We start from the raw sequence: 8464 nt of genomic DNA, 5'->3' as shown, positions 1-8464 counted from the left end.
CTGATTCCCAGTCTCTGATCACTAGCCTGACCCTTTTCTTCCCAATGCTGGATCCATCCCTTGCCACAAGGGGCCTTGGATGTGCACAGGGTGACACTCAGACCTCACATCCGGGCTCTGCTCATACCCTCCATGCAAACAGCCGCCCTTTGGCCTCTCTGTGAGTCCTGGGAATCTGAAATCCGGAGAGAGCTGGTGCACGCACTAGAAATGGGTCAGGGACTGCTGAGGCAGGGCATTCGGGGTCCTGGGTTTCCAGAGCATGGGATGGAGCCAATGACAGTGTCCCCTTGGCCCTGCTGACACCACCCCATGGAAGGCATGGCCAGAGGAAGTGTCAGGACCAGGGGGACCCTCTGTAGTTCAGGACCCAGGGCAGTGGGCCCCCTTGCCAGGGTCTAAGGCGAGAAGCCCTAAGGAAAGGCCTGAGGAGACTGTAAGATATCTTCCCATTAATTAAAAAACAAAAGCTCACCACAGGTGTGAGTGGGAAGGGTTTTGTTATAACAAGGGAAGGCACTTGCCAAGTTCTGGCCATAGAGGGCTGGTGGGTTTGCCAGGTTGATGAGGAACCGAGAGGCCGTTAGCCTCCCCTGGGTCTAAACACTGCCTGAATTCCTCCAGGTGACACTGAAATGCAGTGAGACACAGAACCCTCTCAAGTTGTTAGAATCTTCCTGATGAGCCATTCAGCTTTCTCCTCATTCTTGGCTATGAAAGCACGATAAACACAGGCGGGGAAATCATCAGCCTGTTGGTTGGTTCACTGTTCATCTGGTGCCCCTACTTGTAGGAGCCTTTATCACATCACCCAGTGCTGACCCGGCTCAGGATTACAGCTGATTTTCCACAGGTGGAATCACTTGCTGGTGACACGAAGGAGGCATGTGAGCCACCTCCCAAACACTGAGGCTCCTACTGGGAGGAGCCTGCAGGCTCTCAGTCCAGCCTCTGCACCAAGATGCTCCTTAGTGCCACTCTCGGCTTGCTACCCTGGCCTCTAGCTCTGGCCAGAACCTCGCTTGAATGTCGATAAATGTCACCCAAGCACCACGTCTAAGCTTGGGGTCCAGATGTGACCATGGTTCTTATTTTCTTCCAATCGATGGATTGTTTGATCTTCATGTAATCATGTTGGCAGGAAGGCCAGTACTTCCCTCTTGAGGCCTCCCCCAGCCGCCTCTGTCTATAACTGTCCTAGCACCCCAGGGATTGGTTCTGAATCCTGGCAATCAGACATGAGGATGACAGCTGGAGAGACACGAATCCATTCCTGCTGTGGCTTCTGCTGAGGCTCAATGTGGCCATAAAAACGGATCCCACAGGCCCTGACGTCAATTGACTCGCTGCAGGGATGCTCCCTGACTGCCCCATTCACCCCACAGACTGAGGGCTTTTTGCTTGTTTCCGAAGGCCCCACCCCCGAGGGGGCACTGGGTCCAGAGGAGTGTCCAGCCTGGTTCCCTGCCAGCCCTTAGGGCCTTGGTGGGGACTGGAAAATCAAGTACCCTCCCCTTAGGGGCCCGTTTGTCCTTTCCAGCCTACAGACCTGGGTCATAAGCACTTTAACTCACCTGAGGGTGTTTTCCTCACTTCAGGGAGAGTGAGGACTGGGCTTCTTCACACCCCAAGTGCCCCAGGTCTGGATGCAGACAGCCTGGCTCTCCCATCAGTCCTGCAGGTCCTGGCCACACCTGCTGCTGATCACTGAGTCTGTGCTGTGTTCTCTTCCAGGAAAAGAGGTGCACTCTGACCCCCAGCCCGCCCCACCAGTGGTGGCAGAGGCGGCAGACAGGCAGATGAGCTGGGGCCTGAGACCATGCCCGGAAATCAGTGCCCCAGAGGCCGCTGGTGACTACAGGGACCATGGGGCAGAAGGCAGCATGGGATGGGAGGAGGAAGAAGGTTCAGGATAAGGAGATGAAAGGGGGAACGGATAGCACTGTGAGGACCTCGACCATGAAAGGGAAGAGAAAAGACAGTGACAGCTGGAGCGGTGTTGGCATTAAAAGCTGCGGGCGTTTTTATTTAATTTTATTAATTACTATTATATATAGTGACAGATTTCTTATTTTATTAAAGATTATGTGCCATGTCATATAACAGGATAGAGTATGTTATTATTTATTAAATAATACATAATAGTAGATATACTAGCATATTATGTTCTGTTTATTAGCAGATAGTATATAATGTATATGTAGGTGTTCATATACATAATATATAATTCATGCATGTATATAAAATATAACACATAACACATAATGTAAGATTATGATTAATATATTTTATAACAAGATTACATAACAATAATGATGTAATATTACCCATTGTATGTCTTGGTTCATGACACAATCTCATCTTAGGTCCCTGTCAGAGGGATTTCTGTATTTAAATTAATATTATAAGAAACAGTTGTGAACGTATCACCCAGTATCAGAACAGGACAATTGACAGTGACATACTGTGTCCTCTTTCCCTATCCTGCTCTTGGCCTCTTCTCACAGGAAGTAACCAGCATTCAGAATCCTGGCTTACCCTTCTCTTGTGTTATTTTCACACACACAACATTTAAGATCAGTTAAAACAAATGAACTGCAGGTACATGCAATGAAATGGATGAATCATACACTCTATGTTAAATTGAAAAAGTAAGCCCTAGAAGGCAGCCTATAGTGTGGTATGCTTTTAACTGTGTATATATGTAAACTAAGCTCACCAATTTAAGAACAACTACAGCTAGAGTCCAGGTGGGAGAGGGACAGATAAAAGGTGAGGTGAGCAGATTTGCTGCAGGTGAGCGAGTTCCTTTACAGTAACATGTCATTCTCTCTGAAGCAGGAGGCAAGGCCATCTGCTGGGAGTCAGGGAAGAGACAGATCGAAGCTTAGAGATGTGCAGAGAGCAGAGAATGTTGACACCACTGAGTGATAAGTGGGGAAAAGTGCTCACTAGAGAAATCCTGGAGAATTGCCTGGCAGTGGCAACATGGTGGGCATTGATTTATAGTCTTAGAAATCTGTGCTGGGAGAGTCTGATGCCTGCAGGCTCAGAACAAATAGAGCTGGGTGAGCCGAGATGGAAATCGTCCTGGTGAGGAACTGAAAAGATCAAGGGTCAAGGGAGTTTTGTTCATCATAAAGAGAGTGCTGACTGTGGATGCAGAGATGGAAGGTGGGGAAGTGGAAGTAAGAGGAACGTGGACAGACAGGAAAGCAGAGGAGTCAGTGCTTGATGCCCCAGTGAGGGTAAAGAAGGGCCTGGGAGGCTGGTGGAGAAGCAGCTGGATGGCTAGAAGTGGGCACTTAAAGGAGAGAGGCTGGAAATGGGGTGGAGACACTCCCAAGTATGAGCCCAGGGGCAGGGTGAATGGATGGTGGCTGGCTCAGGCTGACGGAGAAGACCCTACAATGACCATACTGGGTGGTGGAGGGAGAATCAACTTTGAAGTCTTGCTGGTAGGAGGTGAGGCAATACAGGGCTGGTGGTCCAGGTGCTTCTGACTGAGGCTGTTGAGCAGGGACGCCAGGGTGGCAGGCACTGCTAGGAAAGGATCTGAGTTTTTCCAGGTGCTCCCAAGAGAGGAGGAGCAATGATCTGAAGGTGGAAAGTGAGCACAAGGAGGTCAACCCAGCCTCCTGATCAAACGGGAGGGTGTGAGGGGGCAAAGCGTCAACTCCAGAGATAGTTGCCCAGGAAGCAGGGACCATGGGTGAAGTGAGGGGACACTCAGAGAGGAAGAAGAGTTTTCTGGGTGTAGGGGGAAAAGAAGCCCCAGGAGCACAGAGGCACGGTGATGAGATGGACTGGCTCCATGGTGACACTGCGGGGATGGCTGGATCTTTGTACTGAGGGCTTATGTTGGGGGGGGCTACTGTCCTCATGAGGACTCCCCTCTCTGCAGCCTGGACAGAGGCTCCCGCTCCTGAGAGCTGTGTGGCAACCACTGTTCCTGGAGGGGCTCTGCATCCATTTTCTCCTGTCAGACATTCCTGCTCAGCACCCGACTGCCAGTGATGGAGCCTGGGCCTCGCAGCTGTTCCCCGTGGAGGGACACAGGCTCCTTGGGGAAACAGGTTGATCTTCCTTTTCTCTGTAACCCAGGGCCTAGCAAATTGCCAGCCCATGTGTGGGCCATGTAGGGTCTCGGATACTTACTAACCAACTCAAAGCAATAGAATATCAGAGCTGGAAGAAGTGACCACTGAGCTCACAGAGTTCACTGCCCACACCCCCATTCTACAGATCAGGAAACAGAGACCAAGCGGTGAAGCAGCCTTGGGCAAGGACACGCTGCTCTTAAATGCTGGCCTGTGTCGGGCATGCCAAGTGATGAGCTGCAGTGAAGGGGCTCAGAGGGGACTCTGGGGCCAGACAGCTTGGGTTCAAGTCCAAACTCTGCCATTTACTAGCCGTGTGATTAATGAATACCCTTACCTGTAAAGTGGAACTCATAGTGGTGCCAACTCATTGGTTTGTGGTGAACACAGGGTTCCTGGAACAGAAGGACAGAGTTCTGTAAGGGTTTGCTGTTGATTTGGTTGCTATTATTATCACCAATTGAACCCTGAAATGAAGAACAAATGTAGCAAGAATTTTTATTTTAAAGGATTTTAAAATCCTATGATGAATGTTTCATTTCATCTATTCAAGTTTGCATTTGACCCTTATTAACAAGTACACAATGGATGACTTTTGAGGCAATCTTGCTTCATGTCTTTAATTCTCACTAACGACACAGGCTATTCAACAGACAGCAGTTTCTTTTCCAGGAAGAGGGACAAAAAGTTAAAAATAACTCAGTGACTCTTGGTCCCCAGTGAGTTGGTTATGACCTGTCAACCCAGCTTTGGGGAAGTGCCCGTTCCCCCTGGGCTCGCTGCACTGCCCCGCTGCCTCCATGAGATGCCGTACCCCCACATGAATCCAGTCTCGGTTCCTATCTTTGCTTTAGATCCCTCAAGGACTGCCCATGTCTCAGGGCCCCATCTGCCCTGCCAGACTCGCCTGTTGGACTCCAGAACACCATCCTGGGTCTCAACCATCCTCTGTTTCTATGACCGCCCCACTACTCTTCACTTTGCCCTTCAAGTGAGGGCTCCTGTGGCTCACCACCCAGCAGGGGTCTCCCCGTCCTCCACCTCGGGTACCTGCAACGTCCTACACAGTGCCTACCGAAACTGTGTGGAGGCAGGAAGAATACAGAACAACAGGTGCTCAGAGGGGCTGCCTTTCCCACTGCAGGGGCCCTGGGTAGCTTTCTCCCATCTGGTTATTCACAGGCGCTGAAGCTGTGGAATCTCGACCTCAACAATTTAAAGGGCAACATCATTAATTACCAAAGCAATCATTTCTTCAGTAGCATAAGGAGAAAAGACTTTGTGTTCCCCACCTCCACCTTTTTTCCTCCACCTTCAGATGTTTCTCATCTCTGGTCAAGAGTAGAAAGCAACACACAGAATATGATTTTTAAATATTTTTCCCACTCTGAAGATTGCTTTCGCAGAACCGATGAAGGCTAGAATGGTTTGGCTTTCCTGGACTGAGGATTCAGAGGCATGTGTGGGGGAGGGGAGGGGAGGTAACTCAGCAATATTGAACCTAACAGAGACATTAAAAGGTTCTACTCAAAACAGAAAGAAGCAGGATGCTATAGAAACAGGAAAACCATAGTTGGAATTGCAATAACGAGTTACAAGAGATTAAACATGAAGATATAAAAAAGAAAAAGGACATCAAAATAAAAAAGGTGGGAATGGGAGAGGGGAGCAAGAAAATATAGATTTTTTTCTTTCTTATTTTTCTTCATTATGCTTAGGATGTGTTGGAAACTACGTGATTATCAGTCTAAAGGAAATAGATATAGTAATGGGTTGATATAGTTCAAAAATAAGGTAACCACAAATCAAAAGCATACAATAGAATCACAAAAACCCAAAAAGAAACAAACTCAAAATGGTTTAAAGACTTAAACATTAGACAAGACACTATAAACTTCTCACAAGAAAACACTGGCAAAACATTATTTGACATACATCTCAGCAGTGTTTTCCTAGGGCAATCTAAGCAACCCAAGCAACAGGAATAAAAGCCAAAATAAACAAATGAGACATAATTAAACTTATAAACGTTTGCACAGCAATAGAAACCATAAGCAAAACAAAAAGACAACATATGGAATGGGAGAAAATATTTGCAAAAGGTGAGACTGAACATGGCTTAATTTCTAGACTATATAAATAGTTCATACAACTTAATAAGAAAAAAATAAACAACCAAATCCAAAAATGGGCAGAACAACTAAACAAGCAATTCTCCAATGAAGACACACAAATGGCAAATAGGCATATAAAAAAAATGCTCAGTATCACTCAATTATCAGAGAAATGCAGCTCAAAACTACAATAAGTTATCATCTCACACCAGTCAGAATGGCCATCATTCAAAAGTCCACAAACCATAAATGCTGGGAAGGCTGTGGAGAAAAGGAAACCCTCCTACATTGTTGGTGGGAATGTAGTTTGGTGCAGCCACTGTGGCAAACAGTATGGAGATTCCTCAAAAGCCAAAAAAAAAAAAAAAAGACATCACTTCATCCAGCAATCCCACTCCTGGGCATATATCCAGAGGGAACCTTCATTACAAAAGATACCTGCACCCCAATGTTCACAGCAGCACTGTTTGCAATGGCCAAGACATAGAAGCAACCTAAACGTCCACTGACAGATGACTGGATAAAGACGTGGTATTTAGATATAACAGAATAATACTCAGTCATAACAAAGAAGGAAATAATGACATTTACAGCAAAATGGATGGACCTGGAGATTATCACACTAAGTGAAATAAGCCAAAGACAAGCATCATATGATATCATTTTTATGTGGAATTTTAAAAAATGATACAAATGAACTTATTTATAAAACAAAAACAGACTCACATACTTAGAAAACAAACTTAGGAATGTGGGATTAACAGATACAAATTACTATATGTAAAACAGACAAACAACAAGGATTCACTGTAGAACACAGGGAACAATATTCAGTATGTTGCAACCTATAATGGAAAAGAAACTGAAAAAGAATAGACTATGTATATGTACAAATGAATCACTATGTTGTATACCTGAAACTAACAAAAGAGCTTTATATCTGAAACTAAAAAACATTGTAAATAAACCACATTTCAATTTAAAAAAATGATAAGCTCTAAATACCTTTATTCAAAGAAAATCTTCAACTCTTCCCTCTTACAAAACTTAAAATGGGAAGCTTGAGAAGGACCAAATTGTACTGGATGGGCAGTTACATATCTTCTCCAGCACGTGGCCCATGCTGCACACACATCGTGTTTTCCTACAGGTAAGAATGGCCCTGGCTGAACAGGGAGTGAGTCCTGCTGGGACAAGGCCTCTGTGGCAATGGCCTCCTTGTCACCGCTCCATCTCACTAGGAGGCCAGGGTTTTCAGATGTGAGGGAACATGGAGCTCATACACTTCAAATCGATTACCTGAGAAAAACTATGGAAAGACCAGATTCACCTGCAGTGTGGGAAACATGAGCAAGGCCCCTAACCAGACCAACAAGCCCAAAGTAAGGTGGCCTGATGTTCAGATCGGTGCCAGAACAACGACCACCTGGCCCGAGTTAAATGCCCACCACCTCACCTGCAATGAACTGCTTGTACTCAATGTCAGGGGTATTTCTGTTCAGACTTGGGAGATCAAAGAAGTCGGACCAGAGAATTCAGACCTGTTTGATGTTGGGGCTCTGCCAGCAGTAGAGGTGGCCCCAAGAGGGTAGCAACAGTACTGACTCCTACATCTTCAGCAGGGTCTTCAGGAGGAAGGCAACGTGGATGCTGATGTTCCTATGGAGGCTGAAGCCCTCTGGAGGGTTGACTTCACACAGAAGGTACCTGGCAGGGAGCAAAGGAGAGCGGGTCTTCAGGACCAGGCCTCTGCACAGGAATCCCAGCTTAGATAGAACAGATTGAACAGGAATCCCTGCACAGTCCATGGCCTAGACTCCAGACACATTCAGCAGCTTCTGGTTTGTAAAGTGGAGGCACTGCCCACCCATCTCCATGTGGCCAATTACTTCTAGTCCGGGAGAAGTTGCGGAAGACATCTTGGCATCCATCTAACACCGCTAAGCACCTGACTAGCACCTGAGCACACATTCTCCAGGGACACTCAAACTTCTTGTTCTACAGAACCCTATACACTCTTAACAATTACTGAGCACTCCAAAAGGCTGCTATTCATGTGAGTTAAATTTATCAATAGGTCCTGTGTTAGAAGTTAAATAAGAATTTAGAAAAAGCGTATGAATTCACTTAAAAATATTAACAATCTACTATATGTTACCATTAATACACTTAAACAAAAAATTAGTCTATTTTTCAAAACAAAAATCAGTGAGAAGTATAGCAGTGATTTTAGTTTGTGAAAATCTCTTT

The 8464-nt window shown here is 46.1% G+C and overlaps 1 long non-coding RNA gene across 3 annotated transcripts; it reads right to left on the bottom strand.

The window, feature by feature from the left end:
• Nucleotides 1–3319: 3319 nt before the first annotated feature.
• Nucleotides 3320–7921, bottom strand: LOC140692742 (uncharacterized). 3 transcript variants are annotated; one of them, XR_012068313.1, is made up of 3 exons: nucleotides 7671–7921; nucleotides 4438–4495; nucleotides 3320–3543 (listed from the first exon to the last, which is right to left on the bottom strand). It is a non-coding gene; the product is annotated as an uncharacterized lncRNA (long non-coding RNA). The 3 variants fall into 3 exon arrangements; XR_012068315.1 differs by having other exon boundaries at nucleotides 3360–3540; XR_012068314.1 differs by having other exon boundaries at nucleotides 3373–3597.
• Between the last annotated feature and the right edge of the window lie 543 nt (nucleotides 7922–8464).

Source organism: Vicugna pacos, unplaced genomic scaffold (assembly GCF_048564905.1).
Source record: "Vicugna pacos unplaced genomic scaffold, VicPac4 scaffold_16, whole genome shotgun sequence".
Classification (NCBI taxonomy): Eukaryota; Metazoa; Chordata; class Mammalia; order Artiodactyla; family Camelidae; genus Vicugna; species Vicugna pacos.
Note: the sequence above shows the minus strand (reverse complement) of the source record. Positions and strands in the feature narration are given on the sequence as shown.